This window comes from Hyla sarda, chromosome 4 (genome assembly GCF_029499605.1).
Source record: "Hyla sarda isolate aHylSar1 chromosome 4, aHylSar1.hap1, whole genome shotgun sequence".
Lineage (NCBI taxonomy): Eukaryota > Metazoa > Chordata > Amphibia > Anura > Hylidae > Hyla > Hyla sarda.
This window is the reverse complement of record NC_079192.1, coordinates 33150440-33171082: the sequence shown is the minus strand read 5'-3', so window position 1 is coordinate 33171082 and position 20643 is coordinate 33150440. Positions and strand designations below refer to the sequence as shown.

General features: G+C 37.9%; 1 protein-coding gene and 1 long non-coding RNA gene across 6 annotated transcripts in view; one reads left to right on the top strand and one right to left on the bottom strand.

Moving 5' to 3' along the window:
- Positions 1–20643, bottom strand: part of LOC130367742 (uncharacterized) — a 429675-nt gene that overhangs the window by 191117 nt on the left and 217915 nt on the right. The window lies entirely within an intron of this gene.
- The window catches only part of NFIX (nuclear factor I X), a 199006-nt gene continuing 178608 nt past the window's right edge, over positions 246–20643 (top strand). For 2 of the 5 annotated variants that reach the window (XM_056570438.1, XM_056570436.1), the window contains exons 1-2: positions 261–384; positions 672–699. The gene's annotated coding sequence lies outside the window, so the exon portion shown is untranslated. Of the gene's footprint in view, positions 385–671; positions 700–13210; positions 13336–20643 lie in introns of those variants that run through there. The other 3 variants (XM_056570432.1, XM_056570433.1, XM_056570434.1) reach the window with 3 other exon arrangements.

Below are 20643 nucleotides of genomic sequence, written 5' to 3'. Positions count from 1 at the left end.
CACCAAAATGGCAAGCGAGTGAAAAAAAAAGAAAAAAAGAAAAGAAGAAAAGTGGTGTATAAAGCAAATAAAAAATTGAGATTCTTAATTAAAAAGGCAAAAAAAAAAAGAGAAGGGGAAAAATAATAAACTTACGGTACTTGGGGAAAAAAAAAAAAAAAGAGACATCCACGGTGTCTCTCCCTCTTGCACACACACGCACACACTCTCTCTGTCCCCCCCTTCCTGTAAAAGTGTATTGCAGGCTGACTGCAGCTGAGAAATCTACAGGCTGGCTCGCAAAGAAGATGGCAGGATTCCAGTGTTCCAACGCTGACTTCCCTGCATTTCGGACTGGGTGTTAGAGTAAAAGCAATTCAAGGAGAGGAGAAAGGATCAGGAGATGTAAGGTTTACCAGGCGCCTTTTTTTCCCACCATTTTTTTTTAACTCTCTATTTATTGTCCTCAATAAGCTATTTCTCTCTGCTGACTCTCTCTCTCTAAGCAACATCCCCTCTTTCTGTCTGTTTAGTCACTTTTTTTCTTTATTCCTTTGTTTAGTTTTTTTTCCTATGCTTTCTTTTTTACTTTTCTTTTTGTCCCCGAACAAGAAGTCTAAAAAACTTTTCTCTGATTGGAAACTTAAGGGTTCTGTTTTTTCTCTCTCTCTCTCTTTTGCACCCGTTGGCAGAAGTGTGTCATCCTCTGTTCTCTCACTGGTATGTGCCATCTTAATATTATTAAGTCATCATGGTTTTTTTTCCCTTTTTATGCAAAAATAATGTGGGTGGCTCTTCCTTAGGGGACAACAAAAAACTGTAAAAAAAAAATCGGTTGAAGATTTATTCCAATATCCCTTAAAACTGGCCCGGCTCTGCTTGATGTTGGCATAACACTGCCAGACCCCAGGTAGGAGTGACCTTTACCCTGGTCCTAGATTCCTACGACAGGCCGGGCATATGGAGAAATACAGACTTCCTTTTACTGATAAAAGTGAAATATGTACTTGTGATATTTTTTGTATACTTGCATACTCAGTGGTATTTAGACTATGCATATTTGAAATGTATGTGCGTATGTATTTATGTGCTTGATACATGTGTTTGCATGTGTTATATGTATGTCACTTATATGTACCTTCTATTTAAAGAACAATGATTTGGGCTACAACATTTTCTGCAGGTTAATATGATTACAACACTTTTAATAATTGCAGGTGAGGTCCTGGTAGGTCCAATCATCAGGTAAAGGTATTTGGCAATTCCACTTAGTTATAAGTAGGCATGCTGAGTGGGGTACACCATTAAGGGGCGCAGCGAATAGGCAGCATTTGTGCACAACCTGTTATAACTTCCCGTAACTAAAGGACTGACTTTTTTGATGGCACCGATCATTTCGTTCTATCTCATAACATCAGTGCATGTTTATTTGGCGCCTATAAAGTAGCTATGTAAAAGGATAATATACATGTTTGAATCACCTCTAGCAATGTAAATATCTATATATGTGCGGTTTTAGCAAAGTACTACTGTGTCATGGTGCTCAGACTGTAATCTAGAGGTGACAGTCCTTTGGAAGGTGCTGGTCACTACGTGTCACTATTCCTTACTTTGCATATGAATGTTTGGACATGGGGGCCAAAAAGTTCCATGTGGAAATGCCAGGACAACACGAGAATTAACATGCTATTAATTACTATTAATTATCATTACTGGTATCAGATTGCCTATTCCATATATAGCAGTGATGTACTATGGATAATACAGGAGGAAAGTAATAGTATATAGCAACATATGGTAGACAGGATTTAGGACAGACGTTCCTATTGTGACAAATACCATGTGCATACTCTGCTTTAAAATATTTATGTCTGGCTAAATGCATTTTACATAATAATTATATATTCGAGATATAATGCACATTATGAAAATATGCCATGATTATTTATCTGGAATTATGGTAGACATAAGGACACCTGCGTAAGAAATCAGTCATGTATCTTTACATGCAGTACAATATATATATATATATATATATATATATATATATATGTGTGTGTGTGTGAGTAATTTAAAATATTTAAAACATTTTTATTGGTATAATAATTATACAAGGGCCGTGCATTTTTATTCAGCTTTTTATACTTTCCTGTTTATAAATTTAAAAGATAAAATGCAAATAGACACGTAAAATTTGTAATATCAAGAACTATAAACGTACAACTACTGTCACCATAAGGCTGCACTTTAGAATACACAGCATTAGCTTATGGAATGTGTTTCCCGGTTCTCTCATTGGAAAGTCCATGTAGAATAGATGAAAGTAAGGTTTGCTTAAATCGTATCCATGGTTTATAGAATAAAGTTGAAAACCCTATATGGGCCATGTAAATATTTAAGAATAAGTCACAATACAGTAGTTTGACCTCAACTTAAAAATAAACATTGAGGAAGCAGAAAGGCGCATATCAGTTTGCATATACTTAAATGTCTAACATCAGCAAAGATACGAAAGGAAAACAAATGTGGATATATTTCCATAAGGCAGAAAAGACTGCTCTTTTCTACAAGTCTGGGAAGTTCTGTCACTTCTTTTCCATTCCTGAATTAAAGTGACAGCAACCTAAATAATGACTATTTTACAAATACATTATATCAATAATGGGACATTTTACAATGATTTATGGATACTTAGAGATTTGAGTAAATAGTAAATGTATAGTATACTAATATGAGGAGATATACAAAATAATGTGTAGCTACAGGGAGAAATTCTATGAAGTAATGGATAGAGATATATGGAGGTTATGTGGAGTAATACGAGGAGATATAGGAGAGGTTATATGGAGTAATAGGAGGAGATATAGGAGAGGTTATATGGAGTAATAGGAGGAGATATAGGAGAGGTTATATGGAGTAATAGGAGGAGATATAGGAGAGGTTATATGGAGTAATAGGAGGAGATATAGGAGGTTATATGGAGTAATAGGAGGAGATATAGGGAGGTTATATGGAGTAATAGGAGGAGATATAGGAGAGGTTATATGGAGTAATAGGAGGAGATATAGGAGAGGTTATATGGAGTAATAGGAGGAGATATAGGGAGATTATATGGAGTAATAGGAGGAGATATAGGGACGTTATATGGAGTAATAGGAGGAGATATAGGAGAGGTTATATGGAGTAATAGGAGGAGATATAGGGAGATTATATGGAGTAATAGGAGGAGATATAGGAGAGGTTATATGGAGTAATAGGAGGAGATATAGGAGAGGTTATATGGAGTAATAGGAGGAGATATAGGGAGATTATATGGAGTAATAGGAGGAGATATAGGGAGGTTATATGGAGTAATAGGAGGAGATATAGGGAGATTATATGGAGTAATAGGAGGAGATATAGGGACGTTATATGGAGTAATAGGAGGAGATATAGGGACGTTATATGGAGTAATAGGAGGAGATATAGGGAGATTATATGGAGTAATAGGAGGAGATATAGGGAGGTTATATGGAGTAATAGGAGGAGATATAGGAGAGGTTATATGGAGTAATAGGAAGAGATATAGGGAGGTTATATGGAGTAATAGGAGGAGATATAGGAGAGGTTATATGAAGTAATAGGAGGAGATATAGGAGAGGTTATATGGAGTAATAGGAGGAGATATAGGGAGGTTATATGGAGTAATAGGAGGAGATATAGGGAGGTTATATGGAGTAATAGGAGGAGATATAGGGGAGGTTATATAGAGTAATAGGAGGAGATATAGGAGAGGTTATATGGAGTAATAGGAGGAGATATAGGACAGGTTATATGGAGTAATAGGAGGAGATATAGGGAGGTTATATGGAGTAATAGGAGGAGATATAGAGGAGGTTATATGGAGTAATAGGAGGAGATATAGGAGAGGTTATATGGAGTAATAGGAGGAGATATAGGTAGGTTATATGGAGTAATAGGAGGAGATATAGGAGAGGTTATATGGAGTAATAGGAGGAGATATAGGGAGGTTATATGGAGTAATAGGAGTAGATATAGAAGAGGTTATATGGAGTAATAGGAGGAGATATAGGGAGGTTATATGGAGTAATAGGAGTAGATATAGAAGAGGTTATATGGAGTAATAGGAGGAGATATAGAAGAGGTTATATGGAGTAATAGGAGGAGATATAGGGAGGTTATATGGAGTAATAGGAGTAGATATAGAAGAGGTTATATGGAGTAATAGGAGGAGATATAGGGAGGTTATATGGAGTAATAGGAGTAGATATAGAAGAGGTTATATGGAGTAATAGCAGGAGATATAGGGAGGTTATATGGAGTAATAGGAGTAGATATAGAAGAGGTTATATGGAGTAATAGGAGGAGATATAGGGAGGTTATATGGAGTAATAGGAGTAGATATAGAAGAGGTTATATGGAGTAATAGGAGGAGATATAGGGAGGTTATATGGAGTAATAGGAGGAGATATAGGGAGGTTATATGGAGTAATAGAAGGAGATATAGGGAGGTTATATGGAGTAATAGGAGAAGATATAGAGGAGGTTATATGGAGTAACAGGAGGAGATATAGAGGAGGTTATATAGAGTAATAGGAGGAGATATAGGGAGGTTATATGGAGTAATAGGAGGAGACATAGGGAGGTTATATGGAGTAATAGGAGGAGATATAGGGAGGTTATATGGAGTAATAGGAGGAGATATAGAGGAGGTTATATAGAGTAATAGGAGGAGATATAGGGAGGTTATATGGAGTAATAGGAGGAGATATAGGGAGGTTATATGGAGTAATAGGAGGAGATATAGGGAGGTTATATGGAGTAATAGGAGGAGATATATGGAGGTTATATGGAGTAATAGGAGAAAATACAGGAGAGGTTATATGGAGTAATAGGAGGAGATATAGGGAGGTTATATGAAGTAATAGGAGGAGATATATGGAGGTTATATGGAGTAATAGGAGGAGATATAGGAGAGGTTATATAGAGTAATAGGAGGAGATAAAGGGGAGGTTATATGGAGTAATAGGAGGAGATATAGGAGAGGTTATATGGAGTAATAGGAGGAGATATAGGAGAGGTTATATGGAGTAATAGGAGGAGATATAGGAAGGTTATATGGAGTAATAGGAGGAGATATAGAGGAGGTTATATGGAGTAATAGGAGGAGATATAGGGAGGTTTTATGGAGTAATAGGAGGAGATATAGGAGAGGTTATATGAAGTAATAGGAGGAGATATAGGGAGGTTATATGGAGTAATAGGAGGAGATATAGGGAGGTTATATGGAGTAATAGGAGGAGATATAGGAGAGGTTAAATGGAGTAATAGGAGGAGATATAGGAGAGGTTATATGGAGTAATAGGAGGATATGTTAGGAGAGGTTATATGGAGTAATAGGAGGAGATATAGTGAGGATATATGGAGTAATAGGAGGAGATAAAGGAAGGTTATATGGAGTAATAGGAGGAGATATAGGAGAGGTCATATGGAGTAATAGGAGGAGATATAGGGGAGGTTATATGGAGTAATAGGAGGAGATATAGGAGAGATTATATGGAGTAATAGGAGGAGATATAGGGGAGGTTATATGGAGTAATAGCAGGAGATATAGGGAGGTTATATGGAGTAATAGGAGGAGATATAGGAGAGGTTATATGGAGTAATAGGAGAAGATATAGGAGAGGTTATATGGAGTAATAGGAGGAGATATAGGGGAGGTTATATGGAGTAACAAGAGGAGATATAGGGAGGTTAAATGAAGTAATAGGAGGAGATATAGGGAGGTTATATTGAGTAATAGGAGGATATATAGGGAGAGCATATATGGAGTAATAGGAGGAGATATAGGGAGGTTATATGGAGTAATAGGAGGAGATATAGGAAGGTTATACGGAGTAATAGGAGGAGATATAGGAGAGGTTATATGAAGTAATAGTTTGAGATATAGGAGAGGTTATATGGAGTAATAGTTTGAGATATAGGAGAGGTTATATGGAGTAATAGGAGGAGATATAGGAGAGGTTATATGGAGTAATAGGAGGAGATATAGGGAGATAATATGGAGTAATGGGAGGAGATATAGGAGAGGTCATATGGAGTAATAGGAGGAGATATAGGGAAGTTATATGGAGTAATAGGAGGAGATATAGGAAAGGTTATATGGAGTAATAGGAGGAGATATACAGTGGGGATCAAAAGTTTGGGCATCCCAGGTAAAAATATGTATTAATGTGCATAAAGAAGCCAAGGAAAGATTAAAAAATCTCCAAAAGGCATCAAATTACAGATTAGAAATTCTTATAATATGTCAACAAAAGTTAGATTTTATTTCCATCATTTATACTTTCAAAATAACAGAAAACAAAAAAATGGCGTCTGCAAAAGGTTGGGCATCCTGCGGAATTTATAGCATGCACTGCCCCCTTTGCAAAGCTGAGACCTGCCAGTGTCATGGATTGTTCTCAATCATCATCTGGGAAGACCAGGTGATGTGAATCTCAAAGGTTTTAAATGCCCAGACTCATCTGACCTTGCCCCAACAATCAGCACCATGGGTTCTTCTAAGCAGTTGTCTAGAAATCTGAAACTGAAAATAGTTGACGCTCACAAAGCTGGAGAAGGCTATAAGAAGATAGCAAAACTTTTTCAGACGTCAATATCCTCTGTTCGGAATGTAATTAAGAAATGGCAGTCATCAGGAACAGTGGAAGTTAAAGCAAGATCTGGAAGACCAAGAAAAATATCAGACAGAACAGCTCGCAGGATTGTGAGAAAAACAATTCAAAACCCACGTTTGACTGCGCAATCCCTCCAGAAAGATCTGGCAGACACTGGAGTTGTGGTAAACTATTCCACTATAAAGAGATACTTGTACAAATATGGTCTTCATGGAAGAGTCATCAGAAGAAAACCTCTTCTACGTCCTCACCACAAAAATCAGCATTAGAAATTTGCAAATGAACATATAGACAAGCCTGATGCATTTTGGAAACAAGTTCTGTGGACCGATGAGGTAAAAATTGAACTTTTTGGCCAGAATGAGCAAAGGTACGTTTGGAAAAGAAGGGGAACAGAATTGAATGAAAAGAACCTCTGTCCAACTGTTATGCATGGGGGTGGATCAATCATGCTTTGGGGTTGTATTGCAGCCATTGGCACAGGGAACATCTCACGAGTAGAAGGAAAAATGGATTCAATAAAATTTCAGCAAATTTTGGATGCTAACTTGATGCCATCTGTGAAAAAGCTGAAGTTAAAGAGAAGATGGCTTCTACAAATGGATAATGATCCTAAACACACCTCAAAATCCACGGGTAATTACATCAAGAGGCGTAAACTGAAGGTTTTGCCATTGCCTTTACAATCTCCTGACCTCAACATAATTGAAAATCTATGGATAGACCTTAAAAGGGTTCTCCGGTGCTTAGACATCTTATCCCCTATCCAAAGGACAGGGGATACGATGCCTGATCTCGGGAGTCCCGCCGCTGGGGACCCCCAGGATCTTGCACGCGGCACCCATTTGTAATCAGTCCCCGGAGCATGTTCGCTCCGGGTCTGATTACCGGCGGCGTGTAACGTCACGCCTCCGCCCCCCGTGTAACGTCACGCTCCGCCCCTCAATGCAAGGCTACGGGAGGGGGCGTGACAGACCCGGAGCGAACACGTTCCGGGCACTGATTACAAACAGGGTGCCGCGTGCAAGATCCCGGGGGTCCCCAGTGGCGGGACTCCCACGATCAGGCATCTTATCCCCTATCCTTTGGATAGGGGATAAGATGTCTAAGCACCGGAGTACCCCTTTAAAAGAGCAGTGCATGACAGACAGCCCAGAAATCTCAAAGAACTGAAAGACTTTTGGAAGGAAGAATGGGCAAAGATACCTCAAACAAGAATTGAAAGACTCTTGGCTGGCTAAAAAAAGCGGTGATACTTGCCAAAGGGGGCAGTATAAGATATTAACTCTGCAGGGTGCTCCAACTTTTGCAGACACCATTTTTTTCGTTTTCTGTTATTTTGAAAGTGTAAATGATGAAAATAAAATCTAACTTTTGTTGACATATTGTAAGAATGTCTAATCTGCAATTTGATGCCTTTTGGAGATTGTTACATCTTTCCACAGCTTCTTTATGCAGATTAATACAAATTTTTACCTGGGGTGCCCAAACTTTTGATCTCCACTGTAGAGGAGGTTACATGGAGTAATAGAATGAGATATAGGGGAGGTTATATGGAGTAATAGGAGGAGATATAGGGGAGGTTACAGGGAGTAATAGGAGGAGATATAGGGGAGGTTATATAGAGTAATATGAGGAGATATAGGGGGTTATATGGAGTCATAGGAGATATAGTAGAAGCTATATGGAGTAATAGGAGGGGATAAGGGAAGGTTATATGGAGTAATAGGAGGAGATATAGGAGACCTTATATGGAGTAATAGGAGGAGATATAGGAGACCTTATATGGAGTAATAGGAGGAGATATAGGGAAAAGTTATATGGAGTAATAGGAGAAGATATAGGGGAGGTTATATATAGTAATAGGAGGAGATATAGGGGAGATTATATGGAGTAATAGGAGGAGATATAGGGAGGTTATATGGAGTAACAGGAGGCGATATAGGGAGGTTATATGGAGTAATAGGAGGAGATAAAGGAGAGTTTATTTGGAGTAATAGGAGGAGATATAGGAGAGGTTATATCAAGTAACAGATGGATATATAGGAGAAGTTATATGGAGTAAAAGGAGGAGATATAGGAGAGGTTATATGGAGTAATAGGAGGAGATATAGGGAGGTTATATGGAGTAATAGGAGGAGATATAGGAGAGGTTATATGGAGTAATAGGATGAGATATAGGAGAGGTTATATGGAGTAATTGGAGGAAATTATAGGAGAGGTTATATGGAGTAATAGGAGGAGATATAGGGAGGTTATATGGAGTAATAGGAGGAGATATAGAGGAGGTTATATGGAGTAATAGGAGGAGATATAGGAGAGGTTATATGGAGTAATAGGAGGAGATATAGGAGAGGTTATATGGAGTAATAGGAGGAGATATAGGGAGAAGTTATATGGAGTAATAGGAGGAGATATAGGAGAGGTTATATGGAGTAATAGGAGGAGATATATGGAGAAGTTATATGGAGTAATAGGAGGAGATATAGGAGAGGATATATGGAGTAATAGGAGGAGATATAGGGAGGATATATGGAGTAATAGGAGGAGATATAGGGGAGGTTATATGGAGTAATAGGAGGAGATATAGGAGAGGTCATATGGAGTAATAGGAGGAGATATAGGGGAGATTATATGGAGTAATAGGAGGAGATATAGGAGAGGTTATAAGGAGTAATAGGAGGAGAAATAAGAGAGGTTATATGGAGTAATAGAAGGAGATATAGGGAGGTTATATGGAGTAATATGAGGAGATATAGGGAGGTTAAATGGAGTAATAGGAGGAGATATAGGGAGGATATATGGAGTAATAGGAGGAGATATAGGGAGGTTATAAGGAATAATAGGAGGAGATATAGGGAGGTTATAAGGAGTAATAGGAGGAGATATAGGGAGGTTATATGGAATAATAAGAGGAGATATATGAGAGGTTATATGGAATAATAGATGGTGATATAGAAGAGGTTTTATGGAGTAATAGGATGAGATATAGGAGATGTTATAAGGAGTAATAGGAGGAGATATAGTGGAGGTTATATGGAGTAATAAGTGGAGATATAGGGAGAGGTTATATGGAGTAATAGGAAGAGATATAGGGGAGGTTATTTGGAGTAATAGTACGAGATATAGGAAGGTTATGTGGAGTAATAGGAGATATAGGGAGGTTATATGGAGTAATAGGAGGAGATATAGGAGAGGTTATATGGAGTAATAGGAGGAGATATAGGAGAGATTATATGGATTCATAGGAGGAGATATAGGAAGGTTATATGGAGTAATAGGAGGAGATATAGGAGAGGTTATATGGAGTAATAGGAGGAGATATAGGGAGGTTATATGGAGTAATAGGAGGAGATATAGGAGAGGTTATATGAAATAATAGGAGGAGATATAGGGAGGTTATATGGAGTAATAGAAGGAGATATAGGAGAGGTTATATGGAGTAATAGGAGGAGATATAGGGAGGTTATATGGAGTAATAGGAGGAGATATAGGGGAGGTTATATGGAGTAATAGGAGGAGATATAGGAGAGGTTATATAGATTAACAGGAGGAGATATAGGAAGGTTATATGGAGTAATAGGAGGAGATATAAGAGAGGTTAAATGGAGTAATAGGAGGAGATATAGGAGAGGTTATATGGAGTAATAGGAGGAGATATAGGGGAGGCTATATTGAGTAATAGGAACAGGGCTGCCATCAGAAATTTTGGGGCCCCTTAAACACTGTGAAGTCAGGATAGTATATTATGCCTGTCACATTGCCCCATAGCATATTAAGCTCGTCATATTGCCCCATAGTATAATATGCCCTTGACTTTGCCCCCATAGTATGTTATGCCCCTCCCCATTGAACATTATTTCCCTCATATTGGCCCCCGTTGTACATTTCTCCCCTCTTATTGGCCCCCATTGTGCATTAATGCCCTTATATTGGCCTACGTTGTGCATTACTCCCCTCATATTGGCCCCCGTTGTGCATTACTCCCCTCATATTGACCCCCATTGTACATTACTCCCCTCATATTTGTCCCCATTGTCAATTATTCCCCTCATATTGGTCCCCATTGTCCATTATTCCCCTCATATTGGCCCCCATTGTCCATTATTCCCTTCATATTTGCCCCCATTGTCCATTATTCCCCTCATATTGGCCCCCATTGTCCATTATTACCCTCAGATTGGCCCCCATTGTCCATTATTACCCTTATATTGGCCCCCATTGTCATTATTCCCTTCATATTGGCCCGCATTGTCATTATTCCTCTCATATTGGCCCCCATTGTCATTATTCCCCTCATATTGGCCCCCATTGTCATTATTCCCCTCATACTGGCCCCCATTGTCATTATTCCTAATTCCTAAAAATCTAATTTTTCATTTTTACATCCAACACCTGTGGGATGTTAAGGCTCACTGTACCCCTTGTTACGTGCCTTGAAGGGTGTAGTTTCCAAAATAGTATGCCATGTGGGTTTTCCTTTTTTTTCTGTTCCGGCACCATAGGGGCTTCCTAAATGCGGCATGCCCCCCCAAAAACCATTTCAGCAACATTTGCTTTCCAAAAGCCAAATGTGACTCCTCCTCTTCTGAGCATTGTAGTGCGCCTGCAGTGCACTTGACATCCACACATGGTGTATATCCATACTCAGAAGAGATGGGGTTAAAAATTTTGAGAGGCATTATGACTATTACCCCTTTTAAAAATGTAAAATTTTGGGAAAAACCAGCATTTTAGTGAAAAAATAATTCATTTACACATCCAAATTTAACGAAAAGTCATCAAATACCTGTGGGTTGTAAAGGCTCACTGTACCCCTTGTTACATTCCTTGAGGGGTGTAGTTTCCAAAATAGTATGCCATGTGGTTTTTTTTTTTCATCCTGGCAACATAGGGGCTTCCCAAATGTGACATGCCCCCAAAAACCATTTCAGAAAAACTCACTCTCCAAAATCCCATTGTCGCTCCTTCCCTTCTGAGCCCTCTAGTGTACCCACAGAGCACTTAACATACACATATGAGGTATTTCCTTACTCGAGAGAAATCGGGTTACAAATTTTAGGGTGGTTTCTCTTCTTTTACCCCTAGTAAAAACTGGGTCTACAATAACCTTTTAGTGTAAAAAATGAAGATTTAGAATTTTCTCCTTCACTTTGCTGCTGTTCCTGTGAAACACCTAAAGGGTTAACACACTTTCTGAATGTCATTTTAAATACTTTGAGGGTGCAGTTTTTATAATGGGGTCATTTATGGAGTATTTCTAATCCAAATCCACTTCAAAACTGAACTGGTCCCTGAAAAATTCTGATTTGGAAAATTTTGTGAAAAATTGGAAAATTGCTGCTGAACTTTGAAGCCCTCTGATGTCTTCCAAAAGTAAAAACATGTCAACTTTATGATGCAAACATAAAGTAGACATATTGTATATGTGAATCAATATATAATGTATTTGGCATGTCCATTTTCCTTATAAGCAGAGAGTTTCAAATTTACAAAAATGCTAAATTTTCAAATTTTTATCAAATTTGGGAATTTTAAAATTTACCACTAACATAAAGTAGAATATATCCCGAAAAAACTATCTCAGAATTAGAATGAAAAGTAAAAGCATCCCAGAGTTATAATGCTTACAGCGACAGTGGTCAGATGTGCAAAAATGCTCGGGCCTTTAATGTGGAAATGGGCTAGGTCCTTAAGGGGTTAAACCTGATGCTAAAATACCATAGTTTAGCCTAAGTTCACACATCTTAGATATAGTTTACGCACACATTTTTGTCCATAATAAGCAAAAAAAGGGCCCCATTTTTATGGCCCATTTTTGCTGAATGAACAAATAAAAATACAAATAAAAATGCATGTGTAAAATAAGATATGTCCTAAAGTCTATGGATACATCTTTCCCATGTTATTTTTATATATTTAGAGTATTCAATACCTTTCATAGCACTGCTCACATTATACAAGGAAACCATTAATGATACCTACCAGTCTTGTCACTGATTTCGGGTATAGTCCCACACACAGGTTATCCAAATTTGCCCAAGGACTGATGTATGGTGGGAACAGTTTTCAGATTGTTAATGGCAAAATCATTTTGCAGGTACACGGTGGTTTTGAAGGTGAAACTGCAGTTTATGTGCAAAATTGTGCAGCCATTAAAACGTTTTTGAAAATTGCACCCACCAGGTATTGTCATAGCCACATGCTACCAACTCGGACATAGGAACCTATGGTACACTAAACACAAAGGAAACCAATTCAACTGTGCCCTTCAACCATTAACTTGGCCCCATCTGTCCAATCATACGACTGATCTATACAACCGTAATACAGAAACATGCAACCATAAAGGTGATCAGTAAATTGTGCTATAATCTCTACAATCATGACACTAATCTACAGGATTACCCACATCGCCATTCATTTATAACTGTGTTCTGTGAATTCCTGGTTCTGATCTATTCAATCATGGCACTGAACTGTACAAAATTGTTCATTCCATTCAGAGATGATAGATCTCTCTTCAAGCATCCTCTAAATTATTTTTTCAGGTGGCAGAGAAGGAGGAATGTATAGATTAATTGACGAAGAAATCCCCAGTCCATTCTGCCAAGTAATACATACATGTCAAATGTGTAATATTAGCAGAAGAGAAAAGAGCACTATACCGGAAGAGGTGTGTACTAAAAGTATATATATATTTGTGGTGACCACATCTATTTAGATGACTATCATGACTTAGGAAAGAAGATATTGGCATAAGAGTACTTAGATGTATACTACTACTATATACTACTGTAGATGTATTTAGAAAGGTGCCTTTCTAAAGACTGGTTTAAAAAGCAGTTGCTAGAACATTCCTTCACCAACAGTATCACGTTTGAACTATTCAGTCCACAATGAAAATCTTAAAGATGAAGCTTCACTTTAGTCTATAAAGAAGGGCCTATTCTCCTAATATGAGCAAATTACCATTGGCAAGCAGTAAATCTTGTAATATTAAACAGTCTACAGAATTTAGTAGTCCTGGTTGGAAGGGCCAGCAAAATTGTTGGAAGCACATGATGGCTTATTATTTTAGTCTTTTTTGGATCTTCATCAATAGAAACAAATTCATTCCATGTTAAGTAGCTTCTGGTTTACTGGTGTCGGGGAGTCATGTTGCCTCCACATCATCTAAAAGTACAAAGTGATTTAAGTAACTCTAGAAGCACCAAACTGTATCTCACATAGTGATTGGTTGCAACATACAAGTCTTCCTTTTTTTTTTTTTTTTGAATAGTTAGAATATCAATAACAGTCTTTACTAATGGCTAGTATATATATAAACCTACACTCTTCTGAATTATAACACCAATAGAAATGGCAACAAAAACTCCTATAATAATGCTCCTACAATTGTCACCACAAAAGTAACCACCAATAATGCAAAATTAATGCAAAAAATGTATACATTTTATTGATAATCTCACCACAATTAACAATACAAAAAAAGGAGACAGACAACCCCACCCCTAAAAAACATATACCCCAGAAATGGCACCGGTTCCCTGGTCCTGAATATAATCAGATGGTAAATATCAGGAACACTGCACAATAATATATCCCCCTTTACATCGGTACGGCAATGTTTACATCAGTACAAAATCATGTATAAAAATATCCATCATACATTACCTGTAGCAGGCATGTTCCCACAGGCCATCCAGGAACACCGTGCACCCTCAACGGATGTCGTTTCGTGGGTCTCCCCACTTCGTCAGGAGGTCTACTACTGGCTAGTGCATGTTTTACAAGCTTGGTTTTCAAAATATTAAGTTTAGTGAATGCTGTGCTTCTAAAAGTATAAAACAAATATCGATCTATATTTAGGTGTGAAGTCTTAAATATAACTGGTCTATTGATTGTTGCATACACCATATTAAATTAGATAGGATTATGACTGTTAAACTCAAGAGGCTTATCTAGCAGCTTCTGGGCCTCAATGTAAAGTCGGCCATGTACAATATTGGTATCTTCTTATGTGGCAGAACTGCCTTGGGTCCCCCTCAGGTCCCCAATACAACTGCTACCTCTGCACTCTCTAGTCTCTATAGTTAAACTGGTCAAACACATAAGACATAAATTGTCTGATCTCATTGATTGTGTCCAATTTAGCTAAGGGTCTTATGTGTATGGGGTGCCTTAAGTCTCTCCCCAATAGCAGATGTCAGTGGAAAAACAGATCTGGCATCTTGGATTTCACATAGCCGATCCTTTGTTCCAGCAGGGGATAAAACACTGCCAGCGGGATCTGGCCCCAATCTTCACTGAAGAATGTACATGCTCAGCGCAGTACATGTTTAAGGTAGAATCGGAAGAAATACTGACAACTATTCAGCAGACAGTTTCATTTGTTTGGCCATTTCAAGTTCTTTAGTGTCACGTGTTACATACTTTGTATTGTCAACTTGAATTTTAAGCGATGCTTAATTTAGATGTGGGGTAACTCCAACAGTATCTTAATTATCATTGCATGGTTAGGTTGGTTTTTCATTGGTCAACCAAAATCTATGAGAAGCTGTTAGATTTTCTTCAATCAACAATAGCTTTAACACCACAAAATAGCATCTAAGAGAAATTACAAAGTGGTAATATATCGACATATCATTGGAATCCATAGATCCCTAATTGTGGCCGGCAGCTTGAAACTTATTTACAAATTTCAGTGGAAATGTATTTATCAAGATCTAAGTTTAGATCTCTGTGTATGTATCTACATGTTATATGTAATGCTGGTTAGCTTAGATATTAGGAAACGTGTGTTGCCATATCTAATAATTTACTGCATTGCATAATGGTGCCAAGTAAGGACTGTGTCACAGCCGCTGCTCACTCCCCTCTCTCTCTCTCCCTTTTGCTCTCTCTCTTCAGACCGTCTGTATTTGTGTTTATTTTGACAAGACTTGCCCCCCTACTTATGCACGCCCCCTCCCACTGATCGCCATGTGTGAAAGGAAAGATTAATCCCAGCCAAAATCTGATCTGGACTCTTAATTAATTACTGTGAAAGAGTTGGATCTTTCAGGACTGCATTTTATAGTAATGCCGAGTATCTCATTATAATAGGACTGCATTTATAGGATTGAATTTAGTGCTATTAAGCTTTAACAGGAAAACTAGATGTATTTTGTAGAAGACAGCTAGAGATATAACAATCTACAAAATAATATCAAAGCAATCCAGTTGCATTTTCAGGTTGCTGTGGAAGTATTTTTGGATATTAGTGACTGCTGAATGGATTTTTTTTCACATATATAAATAATGCATGAGAAAAGAAATTGTGATAATTATTATTTAGTATGTAAACTATATTTACAAAGTAACAGAGAGCTCTGTATTTTACTAAGTGAACAGCTTAGTTATATGACAGGTACATAACAATTTTCCCCAAATCCAAAGAGATTTACAATCTCAGTTCACTGACCTTTCCCTGGGTTACACGATTGGCCTTCATTTGAAAACATATTTAGTATAACTACATTTTAGAATATTTATCAGAATATCTATATTCAGCACCAACTTTCTTTCTCTTATAGAGTTGCACTTCCAGCTAAAAGAAACCAGCACAATTATGGGCCCTATTAAACAGGGCGATTATTATCCACTAGTAATAGGACCAGCGATCAGCCATCAAAAGAGCAATCGCTCGTTCGCCAAATGATCGTTTGGTTTAAATTTGTCAGAAAAGTAATGTAATAAGTGATATGTGGCTGACGAATGATGGTGGCAAAGGGCTGCATGAACGATTCAGCAATTGTTTACGTGGCCTTCCCAGTACAATATTTGAGCCACCTAATGATCCAACATCTGGGACGCATCATCCCATCTACTGTAAGTCATTGTGAAGGATGTCATAATGGCAATATGGGGAGAACTAGTTGTCTTAATTTGTGCTGACCACCAGGCCTTTTTACTCTGGTTGATGTGCATTCTTCAGAAGACACATGCCTGATAATCGGCCCGAAAAAAGGGCCAACAATAAGCCGACAAATGATTGTTTGGATTTTTTGTCTGGCCATTTAACATTTTGCTATGGGCTGCACATTAACTTCTGTTAACAGGTAATATGCAGCCTACAGTGATGTATTTAAAGGAGTACTTCAGGATCTGAAAACTTATCCCCTATCCTAAGGATAGGGCATAAGTGTCAGATCACGGGGGGGTCAGACCGCTGGGACCCCATGCGATCTCCCGTACGGGGCCCTGGCCATCTGCAGAAAGGGGGGCGTGTCGGCCACCGCATGAAGCGGAGGCCGACACGCCCCCCTCAATGCAGTGCTATGGCAGAGCCGGAGATTGCAAAATGCAGCACTCCAGCTCTGAGATAGAGTTGTATTAAGAGGGTGTGCCAGCCGCCACTTTGTGCATTTCCTGCCCAATGATGTATTAGGAAATAGCTGAAGGGACGTAAACCAGAACATGAGTACCTATAGTGTGTTGTATATGATCCACTTATAATCACACTGTTAAAGATATCAAATTAGTATTTACATAAGTCTGAAAAGTCAGATGCAAAATTATCATGAAAAATCAAAAGAAAAAGAAAAAAAATGGAAAGGTCACGATAAATAAAATCTAACTATCTGTTTATTTTTCTGGTAAATTACCAGAAAAATCAAGAGATAGTTTGTGAAGACAAACAGAGATCTTTGCATGAACACCAATGAGTTGTTGGAAAATGGTAAAATGCTATGACAAAAGAGTAAATGAGAGAATACAAAAATAAGCATAAAAGCATTAAAATTGGAAAAAAAGATGGCCGGAGAAAATAACATGGAAGAGAAGAAGTCATGATAGAGGTGACCACACAATAATCATGAGATGGGAGTTTTAAGCTGCTAACTCAGTGCAAAATCTAATGAGTCTATCTATTTTAAGCCTTATCATCTATGCCAAGACATGCCAAGTCTGGGTCATAGGTCTCTGCCCTCCCTGTTCATGTCTGGTTCCATGGAGTGACAGGAAAATAAAAAAGACAAACAGAAATCCATAGCAAAAAAAAATAAAAAAAATTATGGAATAATGTCAGTAGGCAGGTATGGTAAAAGGTAATGTGTAGCAATAGGAGAAAATAAAAAGGTATAAAAAGATATATATATATGAGAGTATATGGAGTAACATCAGGAGATATATGGAGGTTATATGGAGTAATAGGAAGAGCTATAGGGAGGTTATGTGGAGTAATAGGAGGAGATATAGGGAGGTTATATGGAGTAATAGGAGGAGATATAGGAGATGTTATATGGAGTAATAGGAGGAGGTATAGGGAGGTTATATGGAGTAATAGGAAGAGCTATAGGGAGGTTATGTGGAGTAATAGGAGGAGATATAGGGAGGTTATATGGAGTAATAGGAGGAGATATAGGGAGGTTATATGGAGTAATAGGAGGAGATATAGGGGGAGATTATATGGAGTAATAGGAGGAGATATAGGGGAGATTATATGGAGTAATAGGAGGAGATATAGGGGGGGTTATATGGAGTAATAGGAGGAGAAATATGAGAGGTTATATGGAGTAATAGGAGGAGATATAGGAGAGGTTATATGGAGTAATAGGAGGAGATATAGGGAGGTTATATGGAGTAATAGGAGTAGATATAGAAGAGGTTATACGGAGTAATAGGAGGAGATATAGGAGAGGTTATATGGAGTAATAGGAGGATATATAGGGAGGTTATATGGAGTAATAGGAGGAGATATAGGAGAGGTTATATGGAGTAATAGGAAGAGATATAGGGAGGTTATATGGAGTAATAGGAGGAGATATAGGAGAGGTTATATGGAGTAATAGGAGGAGATATAGGAGATGTTATATGGAGTAATATGAGGAGATATAGGGAGGTTATATGGAGTAATAGGAGGAGATATAGGGGAGATTATATGGAGTAATAGGAGGAGATATAGGGAGGTTATATGGAGTAATAGGAGGAGAAATATGAGAGGTTATATGGAGTAATAGGAGGAGATATAGGAGAGGTTATATGGAGTAATAGGAGGAGATATAGGGAGGTTATATGGAGTAATAGGAGGAAATATAGGAGAGATTATATGGAGTAATTGGAGGAGATATAGGAGAGTTATATGGAGTAATAGGAGGAGATATATGGAGGTTATATGGAGTAATAGGAGGAGATATAGGGAGATTATATGGAGTAATAGGAGGAGATATAGGGGAGATTATATGGAGTAATAGGAGGAGATATAGGAGAGTTATATGGAGTAATAGGAGGAGATATATGGAGGTTATATGGAGTAATAGGAGGAGATATAGGGTAGATTATATGGAGTAATAGGAGGAGATATAGGGAGGTTATATGGAGTAATAGGAGGAGAAATATGAGAGGTTATATGGAGTAATAGGAGGAGATATAGGAGAGGTTATATGGAGTAATAGGAGATATAGGAGAGTTATATGGAGTAATAGAAGGAGATATATGGAGGTTATATGGAGTAATAGGAGATATAGGGAGGTTATATGGAGTAATAGGAGGAGATATAGGGAGGTTATATGGAGTAATAGGAGTAGATATAGAAGAGGTTATATGGAGTAATAGGAGGAGATATAGGAGAGGTTATATGGAGTAATAGGAGGAGATATAGGGAGGTTATATGGAGTAATAGGATGAGATATAGGGAGGTTATATGGAGTAATAGGAGGAGATATAGGGAGGTTATATGGAGTAATAGGAGGAGATATAGGAGAGGTTATATGGAGTAATAGGAGTAGATATAGAAGAGGTTATATGGAGTAATAGGAGGAGATATAGGGAGGTTATATGGAGTAATAGGAGGAAATATAGGAGAGGTTATATGGAGTAATAGGAGGAGATATAGGAGAGGTTATATGGAGTAATAGGAGGAGATATAGGGAGGTTATATGGAGTAATAGGAGGAGATATAGGGAGGTTATATGGAGTAATAGGAGGAGATATAGGGAGGTTATATGGAGTAATAGGAGGAGATATAGGAGAGGTTATATGGAGTAATAGGGGGATATATAGGAGAGGTTATATGGAGTAATAGGAGGAGATATAGATGTTATATGGAGTAATAGGAGGAGATATAGTTGAGGTTATATGGAGTAATAGGAGGAGATAAAGGGAGGTTATATGGAGTAATAGGAGGAGATATAGGGAGGTTATATGGAGTAATAGGAGGAGATATAGGGAGGTTATATGGGGTAATAGGAGGATATATAGGGAGGTTATATGGAGTAATAGGAGGAGATATAGGGAAGGTTATATGGAGTAATAGGAGGAGATTTAGGGAGGTTATATGGAGTAATAGGAGGAGATATAGGGAGGTTATATGGAGTAATAGGAGGAGATATAGGGGAGGTTATATGGAGTAATAGGAGGACATATAGGAGAGGTTTTATGGAGTAATAGGAGATATAGGGAGGTTATATGGAGTAATAGGAGGAGATATAGGAGAGGTTATATGGAGTAATAGGAGGAGATATAGGGAGGTTATATGGAGAAATAGGAGGAGATATAGGAGAGGTTATATGGAGTAATAAGGGGATATATAGGAGAGGTTATATGGAGTAATAGGAAGAGATATAGGAGATGTTATATGGAGTAATAGGAGGAGATATAGGAGATGTTATAGGAGATGTTATATGGAGTAATAGGAGGAGATATAGGGAGGTTATATGGAGTAATAGGAGGAGATATAGGGAGGTTATATGGAGTAATAGGAGGACATATAGGAGAGGTTATATGGAGTAATAGGAGATATAGGGAGGTTATATGGAGTAATAGGAGGAGATATAGGAGAGGTTATATGGAGTAATGGGAAGAGATATAGGGAGGTTATATAGAGTAATAGGAGGAGATATAGGAGAGGTTATGTGGAGTAATAGGAAGAGATATAGGGAGGTTATATGGAGTAATAGGAGGAGATATAGGGGAGGTTATATGGAGTAATAGGAGGAGATAT